Source organism: Meles meles, chromosome 6 (genome assembly GCF_922984935.1).
Source record: "Meles meles chromosome 6, mMelMel3.1 paternal haplotype, whole genome shotgun sequence".
NCBI lineage: Eukaryota > Metazoa > Chordata > Mammalia > Carnivora > Mustelidae > Meles > Meles meles.
Window position 1 is genome coordinate 53305389 of NC_060071.1, and position 22358 is coordinate 53327746.

The 22358-nt window shown below is 43.6% G+C and overlaps 1 pseudogene; it reads left to right on the plus strand.

Annotated features, from left to right (window-relative positions):
* Positions 1-133: 133 nt before the first annotated feature.
* On the plus strand, positions 134-21847 carry LOC123943533 (annotated as a pseudogene).
* Positions 21848-22358: the final 511 nt, after the last annotated feature.

Consider the following 22358-nt stretch of genomic DNA (forward strand, 5'->3'; position numbering starts at 1 on the left):
AAAAGTGGAAACAACCAAAATGTCTATCCATTGACAAATGGTTAAACCAAATGTGGTATGTCCATAAAGTGGAATATTGTTCAGTAAGAAAAAGGAATGAGGTACTGATACATGATACAACGTGTATCACAACATGTACTACCTTTGCAGTGAAGATGAAGAGATGGTGCAGTTTGATGATATTGAGGAGAAAAGGACATGGAAGCAGCAAATGTCCCAGGCCCTGGCAAAGTTCCATCCTTGCAGGACAGTAAACATACAACAAACTATAGCCATGATAGATGCTACATACTTGAAATCATGGGAAAAAGTCTCATATTTATGAATGGAGAAAAAGGAATTCGGACGTGGAAGGGAAGGAAAAAGAAAGAAGGAAGAGGGAGACATTGATTTCATGGATAGTAGCCAACCAGAATGCCTTGAAATAGACTGAACAGACACTATGAAATGGTCTATATACATCTCATCCAAAAATGAACTTAAATATGTTTAACAAGATAAAATGATAGTCCATTTGAATTCTTCGTAATAGAACTTCAATTCTTTAGGGTAATGATAAAAGGGAAAAAAATAACATCAAGTAAGTTTCAGAGGGAAAGAATATGCTTATTATTACAGGGAGGGGCACACAATGATGAAGTGAGAGATAACTGAAGGAAAAAAAGAAAGGGAAATAAGGATGAAGTCCTCAGGTTGCAAAAGGCAGCATACATGCAAAGTGACCTTATCTGTGAATTCTTCAGATCCTTCCAACAGCCTTTTATAAAGCCTGTTGAAAACTAACGACTCATTGTAATTGGATTTTTTCATGGAAAGTGCTGAAGACTCTGCCTAGGACCCAGGTTGACTGAGACAAAACAAAACAGCCTGAGGGAGGTTGGTAGAAATAGCAGAGTAAAGACCTCCAAAAAGTCATGCCTTAAAAGCAATGAGAACACTGACCAAAAAATAATTATCAAATTGAATTTTTTTGAACTCTGGAAATTAACCTAAGGCTTGCAACAACTGAAGAAGGATTTATTCAAGAAAACTGGCTGAGTTTGGGTAAGAACAGGGAGCACCTCTATGGCATTTTTAACTTGTCTTGTGCTCATCCCCTTCTCCCCAGCTATGCGATAGCCTTGAAAGCCAACAACCTCTGAACATGGTAAAAACAAAACAAAATAAACAAAAACTGCCTAGAAGCCCTGGAGAAATGGAAACTGGTTTGGAACTCTCCAAAAACATATTCTCAGAGAACTGTCATTATCTGATGTGTCTGGCACATCCCTCAAGCCTCCACTGCTAGCATTTACAGTTATTTGACCTGACTCAGAGACCACTTGTTGCAAACAACCTTTTCCTCAGGGGCGTTTGTTGAAAATATTCAGCACCAATTATTTAATATTGCCACTGTCTGAGAAAACTAAAATAATGGAAAACACGAGAAGTTGACCAAAATACTTAAAGGGAAAAACTAAGAAATAAGATGTCCCTAGGGGGCCCTGAGAACTCCAACCTATTCCTGGGAATCTACAAGGCCACACATAAGCATAGAGAGGCTGCATGCGTGCCAAGGGCCATTTGAAGTCCCATGAAAGATCTAAAAGGGCCCTACTTTTTCACCTAGGGCTGACCTGAAAGCTCTGTGAAAGCAAGAAGGAAAGGCCAAGAAAGAGCTGTAAAGCCTAAATGTTGAAGGAGCACCCGAACATGCACACGGAGCCCATCAGCAATGGGCAGGAGGCCTCCTGGTTCCAGGCATTTAAGAAATTTCTGTCTAGTCACGAGCTATTAAGCTAATCAAACAGAAATGCCAGTTGCCACAAATGACAAAAAGTATAGACATTACAGATTAGTTCAGGAAAGTGGACAAACGAACTCACAAGCACAAAGAACAGCAACAAAATCTGATTTCCAGTCTTGCCATATTACATTATTTCAAAAGTCCTGGTTTTTATTTTAAAAAATTACAAATCACACATAGAAACAAGGAGACATGGTTCATACAAGAAAAAGAAGAGTCAAAAAAAAAAAGAAAGAAAGAAGCTAGAGGAGGCTACATGTTAGACTTATCAGATAAAGATTTTAAATGAGCTATTTTAAATATGTTCAAAGAATTAGGGAAACCATGTATAAAGAACTAAAGAAAAGTGCAAGAATTATGCCACACCAAATAGAGAATATCAATAAAGAGAAATTTTAACAAAAGAGAAAAAAAACCTAATAAATTTAACAGCATTGAAATCATACAATTTTTTTTTACCATAATGGGATAACATTAGAAATCAATAAAAGAGGGGCACCTGGGTGGCTCACTGGGTTGAGGCCTCTGCCTTCGGCTCAGGTCATGATCTCAGGGTCCTGGGATGGAGCCTGGAATCAGGCTCTCTGTTCAGCAGAGAGCCTGCTTCCCCCTCTCTCTGCCTGTCTCTCTGCCTACTTGTGACCCCTCTCTGTCAAACAAATAAATAAAATCTTTAAAAAGAAAAAGAAATCAATAAAAAGGAAATCTGGGACATTCCACAAGTATGTGGAAATTAAATAAGGCACTCCAAAATTAAGCAGTGAGTCAGAAAAGAAGTCACAAGTTTAAATTAGATAGTAATTTGAGATGAATGAAAACAAAAACATACTAAAATCCCACTATAAACCTTATGGTATACAACTAAAGCAGTGTTTGGAGAAAAGCTTCAATCTGTAAACACCTATAGTGTATTTTTAAAAAAATCTCGAATCAAAAACCTAACATTCCACCAAAAGGAACTAGAAAAAGAGCAAACTAAACTTAAAACAAGCATAAGGGGGAGAAAACAAGCATAAGGAAGGAAATAACATAGCAGACATAAATGAAATAGTGTAAAACAAAAGGAAAGAACCAACAAAATCAAAAGTTGGTTCTTTGTAAAAATCAGTAAAAATGACAAACCTTTAGCTAGATTAATCAAGAAGAAAGACAGAGAACATTAAAAAGATTAAATTCTGGGATGGGAGCATTACTTACAACCTTACACACAAAAAAAGAATTATAAGGTAATGCTATGAACAGCCAGCAAAGTACGTCACCTATATGAAACAGACACATTTCTAAGACACAACCTACCAAAATTGACTCAAGTAGAAACAGAACATCTGAATAGACCTATAACAAGTGAAAAGATCAAGTTAGCAGTAAGAGGAGTATATCTGGGGCGCCTGGGTGGCTCAGTGGGTTAAAGGCTCTGCCATGATCCCAGAGTCCTGGGATGGAGCCCTGCGTCAGGCTCTCTGCTCAGCAGGGAGCCTGCTTCCTCCTCTCTCTCTGCCTGCCTCTGCCTACTTGTGAGCCTGCTTCCTCCTCTCTCTCTGCCTGCCTCTCTGCCTACTTGTGATCCGTCTGTCAAATAAATAAATAAAATCTTAAAAAAAAGAAAAAAAAAGGAGTATATCCCAGGTTCGTAGCTTACCGGCCAACGGCCTCACCGGGCCCTCAACCTCGCGGGGGCCCTCAGCACCATGGCAGCGATGTAGGCGGAGGCGGCAGGGCCCTCGGCGGCCCATGGGGGCGACTGGGCACTCCAGAGCACTAGGCCAGCCTCCCAGAGGCGGTGGGGCCACGAGCGCCGGGAGTTGGAGTACCTGAGGAAGACGCACTATGTCATCACCGGCCACAACTCCTCACAAGCTTCAGTTGACCTGACCACAAACCGCTTGAGCTTCATCTCGCGGGGCCACCTCGAGATCTTTCCACCCCACCCCACCCCAGCCTCCTGCACATGCGCACGCGCGGCAGCCGTGGTACCACGCCCAGAGCGTTCCAGCCCAGACCAGGACCGACGCCAGCGGCGATTTCCACCTGCACTGCTTCTTCAAGAACGGGTGTTCGCCATGTTCCAGAGACGCAGGGCGCTATCGCTGCAGCTGCCCCACAATGCTTCCCGAGCACAAGCATCAAGATCCTGTACACTGCCCTGTCCAGTGGGAAGAGGCAAAAGTAGGAGGCTCCCAGTCTCGGGTGAAACCTGTGCAGGCCCACATTCTTGTCCCTGATCATCAACTTGATTCCAGACACCATGGTCCACCTCATGAGTCCCCTTCCCTCCCCCACGGGAACCATCAGTGCTGCCAACAATCGCCCATCCAGCCCCCCGGGGAGCAGGGTCTTCGGGTACAAATGGGTTAGGTGATACCAACTGACATCAACTGAATGGCCAACAACTGGCAGCCGGAAAATGAAAAGGAAGCTTCTGGTGCAGACAGCCCCAAGGATGAGTCAAAGCCACCTTATTCATGTGCACAATTCACAGTACAAGCAACTTCGATGGCTCCTGAGAAGAAACTTACTGTAAATGGAATTTATACTCACATCATCAAAAATTACCCATACTGCAGGACAGCAGAAAAGGGCTGGCAGAATCCAATTCACCACAATCTCTCTCTGAATCCTTATTTGATCCAAGTACAACATTCCCAGGAAGAACCAGACAAAGGCTCATTCTAGAGGATAGATCCTGCCTCTGAAAGCAACTTAATAGAGAAGGCTTTTAGGAAAAGACGGCCTGGGTGCGTGCCTTGCTTTAGAACCCCTCTGGGACCACTCCCCTCTAGAAGTGCCCTGGCCTCTCCCAATCATGCTGCAGTGCTGTCTGCTCTCTCCTTGGTGCCCGGACCCCCGAGAGCCTGTCAAGGATGCTTCACTGGTTCCCCTGAAGCCTGAGTCCAGGGCCTCACAGCTCAAACTGTCCATCATCATGAGGCATGGCTTGCCCAGAGTGTACCAGGCTCACCTCTCCTCTCTCTTGTTGGCCCATTTTAACTGCCGGGCAGTGGCAGCTGCCACCCACGATCAAGCCCATCACCCACACGGACACCATTCCTGGTGGTCACCTCGACCTGCCAGCAGCCTGTTGTGCAAAGGGTGCATGTCTTCCACCAGATCACCAGCATGGCCAGCCTGGCCCCAGAGAACATATGCACTGTCACTGGCCATGCTCTGGTCATTCAGGTGATCGTGCTGGCCCCTCATAAGGCAAAGCCGCAAGAGAATGGAGATCACAAAGAAGTAAAAGTGAAAGTGGAACCTATTCCTGCCATTAGCCATGCCACACTGGGCTCTGCTAGCCACATCATTCAGATGCCACAGACCACCCCTGTTCACATGGTCACCATAGTGCAGCAGGCACCTCTAGGTCAGCACCAGCTACCAATAAAAATGTCACAAAATGGGACTCACGTGGTGCCAATCTCTGCTACGGCCAGGTGAACAAGGTGGCGAGTTCTCTGCACATGTGGGCAACACATGTATCAGCATCGGCCTCCCTGCGTACAAAGCACTGGAATGGTGACCAGACAGAGCAGCCGGAACTGAAGCAGGTCCAGACAGAAGAGGACAAGAGCATCATCATCACCGTGAGTGTGGACACGCCGCCGGGAGCTGGCAGGGAGAAATATATCCAAAACCAGCGACTGCCACAGCTTTTCTTGCTGTAATATCAACACTGTGGTGCCAAAAGGAGACACTGCCTCTTAACGACACTGGGAGCACATTGTCTTGCTGGGTAGAGGACCCGACAGTTGGACTTCATCTCAGCACTGAAAACACAAAACCCAGGTGCCCTTAAAGCCCCTAAAAGACAGAAGTCACACCTGAACAAAACCCCATGCAACCCCATGCCTGGATTCGGCAGTGTCTCACTACCCCGAGGTCAGCTTGTCACTACGCAGCTGAGCTACTGGGACACGGCAGGGACCATACCTGCCACCCTCCTAGGACCCTTGGGTCTGGCACTGGTACCTGAGACAGTAGTTCATGATTCACATGTGGAATTAGAATATTTGGAGGTGTACTTTCTTTACAAAATAATGGGGTCTTTGACATTTCAGATCATTCCATTTCTACTCTGGAGATGGAACCACACAGGACCTTTTTGTGTGATTTCATTTGGGGACAAGAAACAATGTTGTTTTGTTTCTGTTTGTTTTCAACCTATGGAATGATTTCCTTTTGTCTGTCCTGTTAACGTTTAGATGGAGCTACTTGATGAAATCTGGAGGTTTTCTGTGATACAGCAGGTGCTGGATGCAGGACGGACAGACAGACAGGTGAGATGGACACCCATGCTGGGTCCCATGTTAACCATGTCTGAAAGAACTACTGGGCTTATGGAGCTGCTCTTACCTGGGTCTCTTTCCTGCAAGTTTTTGTTGTTTGTTCCTTTGTGTTGACTTTGTCCCTGGCATAATTTCCTCTCTAAGTAAAACAAGCCTCGTTAAAAAAAGAAAAAAGAAAAGAAAGGCCCACTTCCCGGGGTTCTAGCTTTCAGAAACGGCACAGTGAGGGATTTTTCACGTGCTGCAGACAATGGATCAAGCCTCAGCTCTGATGAGTGGGGGCATTTGCCAGGAAGTGCCAAAACATAATACCCAGTGACCTAGGCCAGGCCAGGCCACCTCTCCGAGCCATCCCTGGGCAGTCCCATCCCCTCCTCTTCGGTTTCTGGGAAAGAGGTATATATGGGGAGGTCTCACCCTGAGCTGGAGGAGGCTGCAGGTCAGTGGATGCCCTGGCATCATCCTTTAACATCATCCTTCATGTTCACACCGATGGCATAGTGGGCAGGGTGGAAAGAGGGTTCCTGAGGTGCCTCTCACCTGTGCCAGAGTGAATCCAAGGCCCTCAACTGGTCACTTTCCTCTCCATGGTGGAGCAGGGTACATCCTGGCATGTGGTATGTCTGGAAGGGAGTCCCCTGGGTCTGAGGACCAGCCAAGGCTGCCAGACAGGGCTCTGAGGCCTCCTGTCTGGATGTCCGGCACTGTCCTTATAGAGCTCCACACAAGAGATGGGCAGGAGCTGAACAATGGGATCTCCAGTCCTACCTCCTTGAAGGACAGGAAGGTGCCCCCTACTGCCAACAGAGTCCAAAGCTGGCTCAGAGTGAGGGCAGGTGCTGGGCAGACCCAACACCCAGGGCCCCGATGTGGCAAAAAGGGCCCCAGGTCCCAGAAGCCAGCCTGCTACTCCCCCGGGCTCCCTCCTAGATTCCTGCTTCCCCATGAATCTGGATCCTCATCTCCTCCCCAAACTTGCCCTCAAGGCCCTGCCCTGGCCTTGGCCAGATGCACAGTCACTGTCCACATATTTGTAGGAATATCAGAAAAGAGACTTTAAACCAGGTCTCATCCCATTCAGTCTAGAGTCCTTTTGCACTATGCTATGCATTTTCTGAACTAGTGCTCCCTTCTGTCCCTGTAGGCCTGACCGCCCCTCCCCACCTTCTCCAAGTCTTACACCCGATCATGGTGAGTTGGGAGACACTTTTCCAAAGGGACTTGGGGCTCCTGGTACTATGTCTGTTGCTCTGCCATTCAGTTGTGAAGAACACATCCCTGGAGTCCCTCCAGGGTCAGGAGCAGGGGCCTCAGGGCACAACATTCCAGAAGGACGATCAGGCACAGCCATTGAGCCCCTCTCTGACGCAGGACTCCAATGTGATTCCCTTCTGTTGCCAACTCACAGTGCTGCACTGAACATCCTATATGCCCTAAAACCTGAGCACTCCCACCCCAGAGACAGGCTCTGTGTTCTCCTCTCAAGACTGAGGTATGTTGTCAGAAATCCCAGGGATGATGCCATTAATGCAGGGAGCTGCTATAAATACTCAGCTAGCAATTAATCTCAGATGCCAGCATGTTCAGACATCCCCCACCTCACATCCTTGTATTGTTGCCAAGAATCTTTTTCCTTACAGATTTATTTATTTATTATTTATTTATTTATTTATTTCAGAGACAGAGGGACGGTGGAGAGACAGAGGCGGAGACAGAATCTCCAAGCCGACTCTGCCCTAAGTGCAGAGCCTGACGAAGGGCTCCATCTCATACACTCATAGCATGACCTGAGCCAAAACCAATAGCAGGACCTTTAATTGACTGAACCACCCAAGCACCTTGCTCCTTTTGTCTACTGTGGGCCCTCCTGTCCCACCTCTTTCTGTACGTCACTGAGACCTTTGGGGTCTGCTCTGGGCTCCAACCCCCAACCCTCCTGGTGGCTGCAGTGCTCACTGCATGTCTCCCCCATCCCACCTCAGGGTAAAAGGCCTCAGCCGTGAGGAGCAAGGAGACCTGCGTGGTGTGGACCCATCGGGCGCACCTGCTGGAGAAGCAAGTAGAACACCTGGTGCCCGCCTTCCTAGACAGAGACCTCAGCTCCGTCTCCATGTTCTGGGCACATACAGAGCTTTTGCCACCACCCAAGAGGTGCTGGACCAGCTGTTTACAAGGTGAGCACCCTGTCCCTCCACAGCCTGGTGGGATCTGGCCACCTCCTCGCTGGGAGTCTTGGGAATGTCACCACACTTCCCCGAGCCTCAGTTTGCTCTGTAACAGGGGCAGAGTTATTCTAGGGACTCAGTGGGGTCCTGTAGGGAAAGTACACCTGGGTGCCTGGCCCTGTGGAAAGGTCCGCTAGAAGGGCTATGGTCGTGCTCATTTATCATCGTCCTGCTCCCCATGATGAAGCCTCTGCCTCATCCCTCCCAGTCACTATGGTCTTGAGCTGGGCTCTTTTCCCATTGGAAAAGGAGATTTGAGACTCCATCTACGCCTGTGGCCTAGCTGAAACCAGAGCATGGATGCCTGGGAATGAGCAGGGGGCCCAGGCCCACTCAGATATCTGCCATGGGGCTGGTTGGGCCCCGTTCATTCATCAAGCGTAAAGGATGCTCTCCTAGGGGCAGTCACGCAGATGCTTCTCTGGGAGCTGATGGTGAGCCTGTGCACAGAGCAGTCAGCACTCTGGAGCACCCCAGGGCTCCATATTAGTCGGGAGTCAGATAGTGACAGTAGACATGATGAGGAGTAAGGTCCAAAGGGTATTTCCTGTGATGTCCTCCTGGCCTCCTCTAGCTATGGATGCATCCTCTCTAACTCTGACAGGATGGGTGGATCTCGGGAACAGCGGAACATGTGAGTGAGCTTTGGCTAAGGCAGGAGGGCCTTTCCTCTCCAAGAGGGCAGTGAGGGGACTTCAGACTGGGCAGGTCCCAGATCTCATGAGCAAGCTCCTTAAAGTAAATCTCTCTCAGTCTCTCTTTCTTTCTCTCTTTCTATATATACAATTTATTCTGATGATAGATAGGCAGGCAGGTAGGCAGAAAGATAGCCTATCAGTTGTGTTTCTCTGGAGAACCCTAACTAATACAATTACCTCCCTTGCAATCATCTTAAAGATGGGAATATGGTTTAGATTTACGAAAGTTTAGTTATATAAGACCATTGTTCATTCATCATTCCCAGTTGATACACTTCTCCTGAAAATCTTATTATATTCTCTCTCCCTCCCTCAACATCTAGACCTGTATTTGACCACACAACAATAAGCAACAATAGACATTATTACTTTATAAAGGTGAGGCAGAAAGAGGATAGGAAAACTCAATGTCATCAAACCAAATCCATCAACCCACTAACTCTATTAAACTCTGTCTCTCTTTTAAAGGCCAAAGCAGTATGCTTCAATGTATAATCAATAACATTCGTTCATACACTTATCTTGCTTTTTTTAATATATAATTTTTTATTAACATATAGTGTATTATTAGCCCCAGGGGTACAGGTCTGTGAATCACCAGGTTACACACTTCACAGCACTCACCATAGCACATACCTTCCCCAATGCCATATTATGTTTGTTTTTTTTTTTAAGAGAATTTCCACTAACATCAATACTTTCCACGTAATCTTGCACCTCCTCCTGATTCAACGTACTCTTATATTCTGTTACCAAATCCCAGGATGGAAAATCCTAGAGCACAAAATTTTACACAGGGTGACTATCAGGCTTGAAAGCTTTGGGATTTTTATCTGCCTGACACAGGATTTTGAAGTGATCACTGGATGACTAGAATTGAACTTCCCATCAATGAATACTCAGGGGTACTATTATGAGTTTTGCATTTCAATGAATTTCCTGTTATTAGTCTCCTTCATTTAACAATTCTTTTTAATTTTTTATTTTTTTATTAACATATAATGTATTATTATTAGCCCCAGGGGTGCAGGTCTGTGAATCATCAGGTTTACACACTTCACAACACTCACCATAGCACATACCTTCCCCAGTGTCCATAACCCAACCACCCTCTCCCTACCCACCTCCCCCATAGTTTGTTCATGAGATTTAGAGTCTCTTATGGTTTGTGTCTCTCCTGATCCCATCTTGTTTCATTTATTCCTTTCCTACCCCCCACACCCTCCACGTTGCCTCTCAATTTCCGCATATCAGGGAGATCATATGATAATTGTCTTTCTCTGATTGACTTATTTCACTCAGCATAATACCCTCTAGTTCCATCCACGTCATTGCAAATGGCAAGATTTCATTTCTTTTGATGGCTGCATAGTGTCCCATTGTGTGTGTGTGTGTGTGTGTGTGTGTGTGTGTGTGTGTGTGTGTATCTTCTTTATCCATTCATCTATTGATGGATATCTTGGTTCATTCCATAGTTTGGCTATTGTGGACATTGCTGCTATAAACATTCAGGTGCACGTGCCCTTTGGATCACTACGTTTGTATCTTTAGGATAAATACCCAGTAGTGCAATTGCTGGGTATTTATAGGGTATGGTAGGGTAGATCTATTTTTAACTTTTTGAGGAACCTCCATGCTGTTTTCCAGAGTGGTTGCACCAGCTTGCATTCCCACCAACAGTGTAGGAGGGTTCCCCTTTCGCCGTATCCTCGCCAGCATCTGTCATTTCCTGACTTGTTAATTTTAGCCATTCTGACCGGTGTGAGGTGGTATCTCATTGTGGTTTTGATTTGTATTTCCCTGATGCCGAGTGATGTGGAGAATTTTTTCATGTGTCTGTTGGCCATCTGGATGTCTTCTTTGCAGAAATGTCTGTTCATGTCCTCTGCCCATTTCTTGATTGGATTATTTGTTTTTTTGGGTGTTGAGTTTGTTAAGTTCTTTATAGATTTTGGATACTAGCCTTTTATCTGATATGCCATTTGCAAATATCTTCTCCCAGTCTGTCAGTTGCCTTTTGGGTTTGTTAACTGTTTCCTTTGCTGTGCAAAAGCTTTTGATCTTGATGAAATCCCAATAGTTCATTTTTGCCCTTGCTTCCCTTGCCTTTGGCGATGTTCCTAGGAAGAAGTTGCTGCAGCTGAGGTCAAAGAGGTTGCTGCCTGTGTTCTCCTCAAGGATTTTGATGGATTCATTTCTCACATTGAGGTCCTTCATCCCTTTTGAGTCTATTTTCATATGTGGTGTAAGGAAATGGTCCAATTTCATTTTTCTGCATGTGGCTGTCCAATTTTCCCAACACCATTTATTGAAGAGGTTATCTTTTTTCCATTGGACATTCTTTCCTGCTTTGTCAAAGATTAGTTGACCATAGAGTTGAGGGTCTGTTTCTGGGCTTTCTATTCTGTTCCATTGATCTATGTGTCTGTTTTTGTGCCAGTACCATACTGTCTTGATGATGACAACTTTGTCATAGAGCTTGAAGTCTGGAATTGTGAAGGCACCAACTTTGGTTTTCTTTTTCAATATTCCTTTGGCTATTCGAGGTCTTTTCTGGGTCCATATAAATTTTAGGATTTTTTTTTTTTTTTTAAGATTTTATTTATTTATTTGACAGAGAGAAATCACAAGTAGGCAGAGAGGTAGGCAGAGAGAGTGAGAAGGAAGCAGGCTCCCTGCCAAGCAGAGAGCCCGATGCGGGACTCGATCCCAGGATCCCGAGATCATGACCTGAGCCGAAGGCAGCAGCTTAAACCACTGAGCCACCCAGGCGCCCCAAATTTTAGGATTTTTTTGTTCCATTTCTTTGAAAAAAATGGATGGGATTTTGATAGGGATTGCATTAAATGTGTAGATTGCTTTAGGTAGCATAAACATTTTCACAATAGTTGTTCTTCCAATCCAGGAGCATGGAACATTTATCCATTTGTGTCCTCCTCAATTTCTTTCATGAGTACTTTATAGTTTTCTGAATATAGATTCTTTGCCTCTTTGGTTAGGTTTATTCCTAGGTATCTGATGGTTTTGGGTGCAATTGTAAATGGGATTGACTCCTTAATTTCTCTTTCTTCTGTCTTGTTGTTGGTGTAGAGAAATAAAACTGATTTCTGTGCGTTGATATAATCCTGACACTTTACTGAATTCCTGTACAAGTTCTAGCAGTTTTGGAGTGGAGTCTTTTGGGTTTCCACATAAAGTATCATCTGCAAAGAGTGATAGTTTGACTTTTTCTTTGCCGATTTGGATGCCTTTAATTTCTTTTTGTTGTCTGATTGCTGAGGCTAGGACATCTATAACTATGTTGAATACCAGTGGTGATAATGGACATCCCTACCGTGTTCCTGACCTTAGTGGAAAAGCTTTCAGTTTTTCTCCATTGAGAATGATATTTGCAGTAGGTTTTTCATAGATGGTTTTGATAATATTGAGGTTTGTGCCCTCTATCCCTACACTTTGAAGAGTTTTGATCAGGAAGGGATGCTGTACTTTGTCAAATGCTTTTTCAGCATCTATTGAGAGTATCATATGGTTCTTGTTCTTTCTTTTATTAATGTGTTCTATCACATTGATTGATTTGCAGATGTTGAACCAACCTTGCAGCCCAGGAATAAATCCCACTTGGTCATGGTGAATAATCCTTTTAATGTACTGTTGGATCCTATTGGCTAGTATTTTGGTGAGAATTTTCGTATCTGTGTTCGTCAAGGATATTGGTCTGTAATTCTCTTTTTTTATAGGATCCTTGTCTGGTTTTGGGATCAAGGTGATGCTGGCCTCATAAAATGAGTTTGGAAGTTTTCCTTCCATTTCTATTTTTTGGAACAGTTTCAGGAGAATAGGAATTAATTCTTCTTTAAATGTTTGGTAGAATTCCCCTGGGAAGCCATCTGGCCCTGGGCTTTTGTTTGTTTGGAGATTTTTGATGACTGCTTCAATCTCCTTACTGGATATGGGTCTGTTCAGGTTATCTATTTCTTCCTGGTTCAGTGGTGGTAGTTTATATGTCTCTAGGAATGCAACCATTTCTTCCAGGTTGTCAAATTTGTTGGTGTAAAGTTGCTCATAGTATGTTCTTATAACTGTTTGTATTCCTTTGGTGTTGGTTGTGATCTCTCCTCTTTCATTCATGATTTTATTTATTTGGGTCCTTTCTCTTTTCTTATTGATATGTCTGGCTAGGAGTTTATCAATCTTATTAATTCTTTCAAAGAACCAGCTCCTAGTTTCATTGATTTGGTCTATTGTTTTGGGGTTTTTTATTTGTTTGTTTGTTTTTGTTTTTGTTTTTTGGTTTTCATTGATTTCTGCTCTGATCTTTATATTTCTCTTCTCCTGCTGGGTTTAGGCTTTCTTTGTTGTTCTTTCTCCAGCTCCCTTAAGTGTAGGGTTAGGTTGTATATTTGAGACCTTTCTTGTTTCTTGAGAAAGCCTTGTGCCGCTATATATTTTCCTCTCAGGACTGCCTTTGCTGTGTCCTACAGATTTTGAACAGTTGTGTTTTCATTATCATTTGTTTCCATGAATTTTTTCAATTCTTCTTTAATTTCCTGGTTGACCCATTCATTCTTTAGAAGGATGCTCTTTAGTCTCCATGTATTTGGGTTCTTTCCAAATTTCCTCTTGTGATTGAGTTTTAGCTTCAGAGCATTGTGGTCTGAAAATATGTAGGGAATGATCCCAGTCTTTTGATACCAGTTGAGACCTGATTTAGGACCCAGGATGTGATCTATTCTGGAGAATGTTCCATGTGCACTAGAGAAGAATGTGTATTCTGTTGCTTTGGGATGAAATGTTCTGAATATATCTGTGATGTCCATTTGGTCCAGTGTGTCATTTAAGGTCTTTACTTCCTTGTTTATCTTTTGCTTGGATGATCTGTCCATTTCAGTGAGGGAGTGTTAAAGTCTCCTACTATTATTGTATTACTGTCAATGTGTTTCTTTGATTTTGTTATTAATTGGTTTATATAGTTGGCTGCTCCCATGTTAGGGGCATAGATATTTAAAATTGTTAGATCTTCTTGTTGGACAGACCCTTTGAGTATGATATAGTGTCCTTTCTCATCTCTTATTATAGTCCTTGGCTTAAAATCTAATTGATCTGAGATAAGGATTGCCACCCCAGCTTTCTTCTGATGTCCATTAGCATGGTTCCCACCCCCTCATTTTAAATCTGGAGGTGTCTTCGAGTCTAAGATGAGTTTCTTATAGGTAGCATATTGATGGGTTTTGTTTTTTTATCCATTCTGATATCCTGTGTCTTTTGACTGGGGCATTTAGCCCATTTACAATCAGGGTAACTATTGAGAGATATGAATTTAGTGCCATTGTATTGCCTGTAAGGTGACTGTTACTGTATATTGTCCCTGTATCTTTCTTATCTACTACTTTTAGGGTCTCTCTTTGCTTAGAGGACCCCTTTCAATATTTCCTGTAGAGCTGGTTTGGTGTTTGCAAATTCTTTTAGTTTTTGTTTGTCCTGGAAGCTTTTTATCTCTCCTTCTATTTTCAATGATAGCCTAGCTGGATATAGTATTCTTGGTTGTATGTTTTCCTCATTTAATGCTCTGAATATATCATGCTAGTTCTTTCTGGTCTGCCAGGTCTCTGTGGATAAGTCTGCTGCCAATCTAATATTTTTACCATTGTATGTTAGACTTCTTTTTCTGGGCTGCTTTCAGGATTTTCTCTTTGTCGCTAAGGCTTGTAAGTTTTACTATTGGGTGACAGGGTGTGGACCTATTCTTGTTGATTTTGAGGGGAGTTCTCTGCACCTCCTGGATATTGATGCTTGTTCCCTTTGCCATATTAGGGAAATTCTCTCCAATAATTCTCTCCAATATACCTTCTGCTCCCCTTTCTCCTTCTTCTTCTTCTGGAATCCCAATTATTCTAATGTTGTTTCGTCTTATGGTGTCACTTATCTCTCGAATTCTCCCCTTGTGGTACAGTAGCTGTTTGTCTCTCTTTTGCTCAGCTTCTTTATTCTTTGTCATTTGGTCTTCTATATCACTAATTCTTTCTTCTGCCTCATTTATCCTAGCAGTAAGAGCCTCCATTTTTTATTCCACCTCATTAATAGTTTTTTGGATTTCAACTTGGTTAGATTTTAGTTCTTTTATTTCTCCAGAAAGGGCTTTTATCTCTCCAGAGAGGGTTTCTCTAATATCTTCCATGCCTTTTTTGAGCCCAGCTAGAAGCTTGAGAATCATCATTCTGAACTCTAGATCTGACATATTACCAATGTCCATATTGATTAGGTCCCTAGCCTTTGGTACTGCCTCTTGTTCTTTTTTATGTGGTGAGTTTTTCCACCTTGTCACTTTGTCCAGATAAGAATATACGAAGGAGCAAATAAAATACTAAAAGGGTGGCAAAGACCCCAGGAAAATGCACTTTAACCAAATCAGAAGAGACCCCAAATTGTGGCGGGGAGAAAGGGGACAAAAAGAAGTTCAGAAAAAAATTTTTAAAAAGAAAACAAAGAAAAAATATAAATATATATATATATATATTTTTTTATATTTTTTCTATATATATATATATATATATATATATATATATATATATATATTAGACTGGTGACTAAACAGGGTCACCCACTTAATTTTGGGAGTATTTTGGTCTCTTAGAAGAAACTACCTCCCAAAATTTTAAAGAATGAAAAACATATATAAGGGTAAACACAATGAAGGGATGGAATATGCCTATAAAGATGAAAAAAAAAGGAGTTGATAAAGTAAGTTGGTTGGGAGAATAAAGAAAAAGAAAGTGGAGAGAATTTGCTCAGGTTGGAGACTAGAACAAGCCTGGAGCTAGACTTAGGGTATATTTTGATCTATTAGAAGAAGTTGTACCCCAAATTTTTTAGAAGAAAAAACCCTATGTGTATACAAAAAATAAAGTTAGATACAATGAAGGATAAAATATGACTATAATAATGAAAATTCAAAAAAGATTATTATTTTTTTTTCTTTTGAAATTATTGTTGGGCACCTGGGTGGCTCAGTGGGTTAAGCCGCTGCCTTTGGCTCAGGTCATGATCTCAGGGTCCTGGGATCGAGTCCCGCATTGGGCTTTCTGCTCAGCAAGGAGCCTGCTTCCCCTCTCTCTCTGCCTGCCTCTCTATCTACTTGTGATCTCTCTCTGTCAAATAAATAAATAAAATCTTTTAAAAAAAGAAATTATTGTTAAGATAAACTAGTTAAAAATGTTTAAAAAGGAAAGGGTAAAAATTTTAAAAATTTAGCAGAAGAAAAAGAAAAAAAAAGTAAATTAAAAAAAATTAAATTAACTGCAAGATTAAAGAATTATGGGGAGAAAGCCATGAATTCCATGCTTTGCTTTCTCCTCCTCTAGAAATCCGCTGTTCTCCTTGGTAAATGAACTTGGTCTTGGCTGGATTTCTTTTTGATCTTCTGGGGGAGGGGCCTGTGGTAGTGATTGTCAAGTGTTTTTGCCCGAGGCGGAATTGTACTGCCCTTACCAGGGGCTGGGCTAAGTAATCCGCTTGGGTTCACTTTTGGGAGTTTTTGTTCCCTGAATGCTTTCCGTAGAGTTCCGGAGGATGGGAATGAAGATGGCGGCCTCCCAATCTCTAGCCCGGAGGAGCCAAGAGCTCGGGGCCCTACTCCTCAGTGCGCCCTCTGAGAAAAGCACTCAATCACTCCCATCTCCCCAGCCTCTGGCTGCGCTCCGAGCTCACCCAGCCTGTGACTGGTTCAAGGTAGCCCCAAGCTGAGAGCTCACTCCTCAGCTCTGTCTCTGTAGCAGGCTTCCCCGCTCTAATACCTGCGAGTTCTGCGACACTCAAACACCCCTGATCCTTCTGTGACCCTGTGGGACCTGGGGCCATGCTGACCCTGTGTGGGCTTCACCCTGGTTTAGCCTTTGGAGCGATGTCCCTCAGTGGGGCAGACTTTTAAAAGTCCTGATTTAGTGCTCCGTTGCTCCACTGCTTACCGGGAGCCGGCCCCTCCCCCCGCAGTCTATCTTCCCATTGCTTTGCATTCACTTCTCTGCCGGTCCTACCTTTCAGAAAGTGATCGATTTTCTGTTTCTAGAATTGCTGCTCTTCTCTTCAATCTCCTGTTGGATTTGTAGGTGTTCACAATTGTTTGATAAGCTATCTAGCTGATCTCCTGCTACCTGATACGGTCTCAGCCTGCTACTTCTCTGCCATCTTGACTCCTCCTCCACAACTCAGAGTTTTTATATAATCTTTTCTTTTGAAGGTTTTATTTATTTATTTATTTGAGAGTGAGAGCAAGAGAGTAGCAGAGGGAGAAGGAGAAGCAGACTCCCCACTGAGCAGGGAGCCCAATGCAAGGCTCTATCTCAGGACTCGGGGATCCTAACCTGACCTGAAGTCAGATGCCCAACTGACCAAGCCACCAAGGCACCCCAGAGTTTTTGTACGGTCTTATGAATGTCTTTTATTTACTGTGTGGCAGGTAGAATTTCAAAGAATGGCTCTAAGATTCCACACTCTAATGCCCAGAAACTTGAATATGATGAAATGTCACTCCAATGATCGTGTTGTGTTATGAGGCACAGCTGATCTTAAAAAGGAGAGGCCTCTAGGTGTGTCTAACCTAATCAGATGAGACCTTACCTGCACATGAACTTTGGTGGCAGAGGAAGAAGACAGAAGGTAAAGCCAGAAGATTCCAAGCCTCAGAAGGACTTGAAGTGCTATCGCTGTTTTGAAGGTGAATGGGATCATGTAAGAAGGAATACAGGGGAACTTGGGGAGCTGAAGAGGTCCCCAGGGAACAAACAGCAAGGAAACAGGGATCTCAGTTCCACAGGTACAAAGAACAGAATCCTGGCAATAACAAATTAGCAGAGCTCCAGATGAGAACTCAGCCAGCCAATACCTTGACTTTGGTCTTGTGATAACCTAAGCACAGAACCACCTGAGACTGCCTATATCTCTGACCTAAAGAACTAAAAAGAAATATACAGGTGCTGTGGTAATTTGTCATATAGCAATATAAACTAATACAGCTTTAGAATTTTCTCTCCATCATAACTTAAGATTGTTGCCCATATTTTGCCCTCATAAATAATGCTACTATATAAACACTCCTTTCTGACCGGCCTTTCTTTTTTTTTTTTTTTTAAGATTCATTTATTGGGGTGCCTGGGTGGCTCAGTGGGTTAAAGCCTCTGCCTTCAGCTCGGGTGGTGATCCCAGGGTCCTGGGATCGAGCCGCACATGGGGCTCTCTGCCCAGCAGGGAACCTGCTTCCATTCCTCTCTCTCTGCCTGCCTCTCTGCCTACTTGTGATCTCTGTCTGTCAAATAAATAAATATAATCTCTAAAAAAAAAGATTCATGTATTTATTTGAGAGAGAGCGCCTGTGAGAAGCAGGAGAGGGGGCAGAGGGAGAGAGAATCCCAAGCAGACTCTGTGCTGAGTGCAGAACCTGACAAGGGGATCAATCCCATGATGCCCAGATCATGACCCAAGCCAAAACTGAGAGTTGGATGCCTAACTATTGCCCTAGGCCTGCCTTTCTTTAAGTCAGAACTCAAAAATGGAATTGTAAGGGCCTATTCAGCCAGAGCGGCCCCACCCCGGTTGAACAGTCATTTTGTTGTTTATGCAGTAAAACTTAAATTGACCCTGCCCCACTCCAGGAGAACTTACTTAAAAGCAAGTCTGGGAAACCAGACCCAGGTAACAAAGCCCAGATACAAGGGCAGGTCATGTCAGGTGGAGTTAATGCCCAGAATGCAGGGATGAGTCGGGTCAGGTGGAGACATCCAATCAGTAGAGCATGCATACTGTCTTCCTAGCTACCAAGGAGTGTGGACCCCGCCTTTTGGGCGACTTTTGGGCACCAATTCTGACCAAGGTGATAGGCTAGTTCAAATAGCTACTATGGGGTGAATTGTAATTCAATTGGCCACCCTTGTGGAACCTAGCATGACTGTGCAGCTTTCTCTGTGTGTTACAGTCTCATTGGCCACCTGTGTGTGGCCAGGCCCAACAACATGGCCTTTGCTCTATAAAAGCTAGTCTGTAAAGAAGAGAGGGGTCACCTCTTTGCAAGAGATGTCCCTGACCAGTCAGTTTGATTCTCGATGCTTGGCACGAAATAAAACTTTGCTTGACCTTCACTTTGTATCAGTCTCACTCCTTTGACCATGGACCCAACACAATTATCAGGTAAAAGAAATATGACCATTTTAATGACCTTGATTTGTAATGTTAGATTGCTTTCCAATCAGATTGTGTACTTCCAAATTCCATCTCAAATTTCACTTTGTAAATCAGAATGAAAACCCACCCTTACTTCACCCAAAGAGAATTTTGTTCGGTCTTTGATTCCAAACAAATTGTGCAATATATGGCTGATTATCATATTCATGTGGGACAGCCCTCACTTTTCATACTCAAATAACCTACAATTTGAGTTTCAAAGCTCTGGTCAGCTTTAGCTTGTGTGAGGACAAAGCCACAACAATAATCATCTATTTTCTAAACATAGCTGACAGTAGGCTATAATGTTTAACCAATTTCACTGAAGATTTAAAGACAATATACAGGGAATTACAAAGCAGGAAAGAAAAATCTTAAAATTGACTTCAGATTTTTACAGTTCATGTGTGTGTTTGTGGGTGTGCCCAGATTTTTACAGTTCTTTTTTTTTTAAGATTTTTATTTATTTGACAGAAAAAGATGCAGTGAGAGAAGGAACACAAGCAGGGGGATGGGAGAGGGAGAAGCAGGTTTCCCGCACAGAGCAGGGAGCCCAGTGTGGGGCTTGATCCCATGACCCTGGGATCTTGACCTGAGCCAAAGGCAGATGCTTAATGACTGAGCCACCCAGGTGTCCTGATTTTTACAGTTCTTAATGCCTAATGACGATGCCTTGTCATAGGAATCCCCTCCTAGCTGTCCTTCCTCACCTTGAATTGTAGCATGTCATTTATACTTACCTTTTTCCCCCATCTTCTATGGGTGATTATGTCCCTGCTCCCAAGTTCAAAGCCCTACACCTCATTTCTACCTTTCCTTATAAGCTCCTAAAATAAAATATGTCAAATAAAATTAAATAAATAAAATATGTTAGAATCATGTTAATTTCTCAGGAATGCACATAGTAAAGATATCCTTACAAAATTAATCCGAATACTTACACCTCATTTTGAAGCATTTGATTTGGATTTCCAAAGTTCAGGGTCACCCTAAAAAGAATGAGTATCACCACAATGGTCTCTCCTGCACAAAGAACTTATCCCATATACAAACTCCATCTTGCAGCCTTAGATCTCCAAGATACAAATAGTCTGTTGCCAGGATTTCACCTTCCACAAACCAGAGAACAGAGAAATACTGAGATCCAGTCCCAGAACCCCTGCCATTTAATAGTTAGTAAAAGTTCAAGATTAGAAGTGAAATAGCTAACACTTAAATACAGCTTATTACTGCCAGCACTGTTCTGAGTTACATGTTATAGAGGTAGGTAGGTAGATAGAGACAGAGATATACATACATAGTTATAACTCACAACAACCCATGAGGCAAGGTACTATTATTATTCTCATCTTATAGATGAGGAAACTAAATCAAAGAGAGAGAAAGCGACTTACTCAAAACCACACAGCTAGAAAGAAGCATACTCAAGTTCAGGCAGTCTGCTCCCCAAGTCCCCAGTCTTAAATCATAGTAGGCACAACCTCAGGAAATACAACTTCTCATGCCACGGTGGCCTCTGGATTTAGCTACAGTCAAGATGCCCTAGAGCCACCTGTCTGTCACAGCACACAGGTCAGAGGCAGAGCCTGACACCCACAGGTCCATCAGGAGGAGGTAACTGGGTGCATCAGAGAGACTAAGGGATGAAGAAAAACCACCTCTCCTCCCCCAGCCATCTCCAACACGGTAAGACAGCAGCACGGGTGATGAGGGAGCAGGAGGCTGGCTGAGGACAAAGCAAAAGCTGGCACCTTGCACCCCCTCTCCACCCGGTCCCCTCGGTAATATGTGTGATATTCCTCAGGCACCCCTGACCGCCATAAAAGAGAAACAAATAGTTAACTTGCAGAGATTACAATCCTGCAAAATAGGAGTCTCCCTTGGTTTACCAATGTCCTGGAGATTTACAACAAAGAAGCTATTTTAACAATAGCACAATTTCCAGAGGCAAATAACTCAGTTCCTCAAGCCCTAAATAAAGTTAAATTTCTTCTAAACCCAAATCTCACTAACAAGGACACTTGATAGGAGAAATGTGAAACTTTATCTCTAGATCTCCAAGATAGTGTTGAGAATCAATCCCAAGCATATGGCCCACTGATATACATCTAAAGGGTCTCACAAGAAGATTTTTATTATTGGTAACGAATAACCTTTTCCCCAGACAACAGCTAGCCTCTCGAGGTCCTGGAGACCTTGCTTCCAAAATTCCTTAGAGACTAACATCATCCCCTTTGTTCTCACCTACCCAACACCTGTGTATATAACCAACCACTCTTCACATCCCCGGGGCAGCAGTTCTTTCTGCCCACAGGTCCTGTCCCCGTGCTTTCATAAACCACCATTTTGCACCAAAGATGTCTCAAGAATTCTTTCTTGGTCATCGGCTCCGGACCTCAGCCCACCGAACTTCACCTAGGTTCTAGAACTTCATCACGGGGGCAGTGCCAGCCCAGCCCGCGGGACCGATGTCTGGCACGTGTGCAGTCCACCTGCTTCCCTCGCCTCACCTGGTGGGCTGCTCAACGCCTTGCCCCGCGGAGCCTGCAAGAAGACACAGACCCTGACCAGGGCAGCACTCCCGGAAGCCCCGTCATTATTTTCAAGGAGGAGCTCCTCAGAAACAAAGAAGTGGTGCTGGAGTAGCAGCAGGGGTAGGAGGAGCGGTAGCAGCGGTGGGAGGGGTCGTGTTGGTAATGTGGGGACAATTAGCACCACGTCAGGAAAACACGCACCAGAAAAGACTCTGTCGTTACAAAGACCAAAAGTTTCCATCATTTAACTGGAAAAAAAAAAAACTATTTTGAAAACTGCCTGCAGTGTCTTCGCAGAAACGTTTTCTACTGATGACTCCACAAGTTTTAGTCCAAGAGATTCTGTGAACACTGAACAATAATAGAACTGCGTGTAAAGAACAGAGGTGACAAGCGGGAAGAATAACAAAAAGGAAAGGCAGAAGTGGTCAATTTCTCCATAATAAAAGTTTCTCTTTCCCAGGGCATGAGAAAATGGAACAGGACTGTGATTAGAGGTGGGTTATGCACTGCTGGGGGAGGCGGTCAGTAAGTAGATCTGGTGATGATGATATTTGTGACAATACAGAAAAGATGGGGAAGTTTTTCCGCCGGCAATCAGATATTTTTGTTAAGTCTAACGA